The following is a 2,345-nucleotide window of genomic DNA, read 5'->3' as shown; positions in this document are numbered from 1 at the left end:
GTGATCCACCAACCTCAGCCTCCCAAAGTCCTGGGATTATAGGCATGAGCCACCATGCCTGGCAGAACTCTAACTTTTTATGTGAAATGCTCTGGTTTTACAATGTCGGGAAGTAATTCAAAAGATATTGTGTGGGCCAAACCAAAGTCATGTGTGGGCTGCAGTAGACCTGAAAGCTGCCAGTTTACAGCCTCTGGCTTATATCTGTCTTCATGACTAAGTAGTGTTAGGTTCACTATTGTTTGTTCAATGCCTGGCACAGTGGGGGCACATAGTAGGCACTAAATATTTATTGAAAGAAAGAAGGAAGAAGAAAAAATGAAAGACTGAAATTTTTTGTTTGTTTGTTTTGTTTTGTTTTTTTCTTAAAGGGTTATATTGAATCCTGGGTCAAGGACCAGGGGAAAAAAAGAAAAGAAAAGAAAAGAAAAAAGAACTGTGTTGAAAAATTGCTGATATTAAAAATGGTCTAGGCTGGGCATGGTGACTCATTCCTGTAATCCCAGCACTTGGAGAGGCCAAGGTAAGCTGATCACTTGAGGTCAGGAGCTGGAGACCAATCTGGCCAACATGGTGAAACCCCATCTCTACTAAAAAATACAAAATATTAGCCAGGTGGTGGTGGTTTACGCTTGTAATCCCAGCTACTCAGGAGGCTGAGGAATGAGAACCACTTGAACCTGGGAGGCAGAGTTTGCAGTGAGCTGAGATCGCGCCACTGTACTCCAGCCTGGGTGACAGAGCAAGACTCTGTCTCAAAATAAATAAATGAATGAATAAATAAATAAAATAGTATAGGTAGTTTGATTGAAGCAGATCCTCGTTCTGTCACCCAGGATGGAGTGCAGGGACACAATCACGGCTCACTGAAGCCTCAACCTCCTGGGCTCAGGCAATTCTACTACCTCAAACTCTGGAGAAGCTGGGACTATCGGCACGCGCCACCATACCTGGCTAATTTTTTTAGTTTTTGTAGAGACGGGGTCTCACCATGTTGCCCAGGGTGATACTGAGAAGTTCTAAGTTAATATAAACCAAGAAAGAAAAACCATTCACTGCTTCTCTGTATCATTTTTAGGGAAAAAATAGACTTATTATTTTTGTTGCTTTTATAACCAAAGACTGAAAGAATGATAATGTTTACCACAGAAGCAAAATTTCCCATTTGTAAGTATTGTATTGAACAGACTGTTGGTTGCATATTGTCAAACCGCTTTTAGTTTGCTGCAAAGTAGAATTTAATCTCTGACCTCAAGTTTTATTGTGTAATGAGCTTGCCAAATACATTGAATTGCAGATTTCCATGGTAGTATGATTTGTGTACTGGCTTGAACTCTGAAAGTCATTGCAGCTGTCATTTGGTGAAAAATAGGGAAAAAGAGGCTTTGGGAAGCTTAGGTTTCTAGAGCCGATGGAAGGGAGAAAACCTCAAATGCTAGATTATTTAGAGACTGTCTAAATTGAAGTGGCTATCTTTGACATATTTGTAAGTTTAAGGATTCCTAGAGATTGGCCTTTAGGGATACAAAATGTGCATCAGTAACCAGAGTGGTCTGCCGGTAAGATTACTGAATTGCAAAACTGAAGATCAACAAATGTTCCTAATAGACACTCAGTATTCGTCCTGTAGTACATTTGGTACTTTGGCCCCAAAAAGTAAATATTGAAAGTAATGGTGGAGGGGGCCATCTCTGTACTCCAGGAATTTACACTCTGGTTTGGGAGCCAATACCAATAATTGGGAGAGTAAAAGACTCTATGATTGAGAGCTAAGCCATGTGTTAGAGACTATAAATGTAACAGGAAATCAGCGGGTAAAAATCACAGCAGGCTTCACAGGTCAGTTAAGAACTCAGAACTTCTGATAAGTATTGTTAAGATCTAGGGAGGGAAAGAATACATTGCTATCTTGGTCCCCTCTGCTTTTGAAAATATGTTGATTCCTTTCTTGGGCTTTTTTAAAAAATAGGAAAAAGGAAAACTTGTTTCTTTTGTACCATCGATTTACATATTGTATTAGTCAGGGCTTGCCTTGCTATAAAGAAACACCTGAGACTGCGTAATTTATAAAGAAAAGAGGTTTAATTGGCTCACACATCTGCAGGCTGTAGAGGAAGGAGAGCAGCATCTGCTTGGCTTTGGGGGAGGGCTCAGGAAACTTATAATCATGGTGGAAGTTGAAAAGGAAGCAGGCACATCTTACGTGGCCGGAACAGGAGGAAGAGAGGGGGGAGGTGCTACACACTTTTAAACAATCAGATCTCATGAGAACTCAGTGAGGATCACAGGAATAGCACACAGGGCATGGAGCTAACCCATTCATGAGAACTCTGCCTCCACGATCC

This window comes from Chlorocebus sabaeus, chromosome 9, assembly GCF_047675955.1.
Source record: "Chlorocebus sabaeus isolate Y175 chromosome 9, mChlSab1.0.hap1, whole genome shotgun sequence".
Taxonomy (NCBI): domain Eukaryota; kingdom Metazoa; phylum Chordata; class Mammalia; order Primates; family Cercopithecidae; genus Chlorocebus; species Chlorocebus sabaeus.
The sequence above is the reverse complement of the archived record's forward strand: the minus strand, read 5'-3'. Positions refer to the sequence as shown.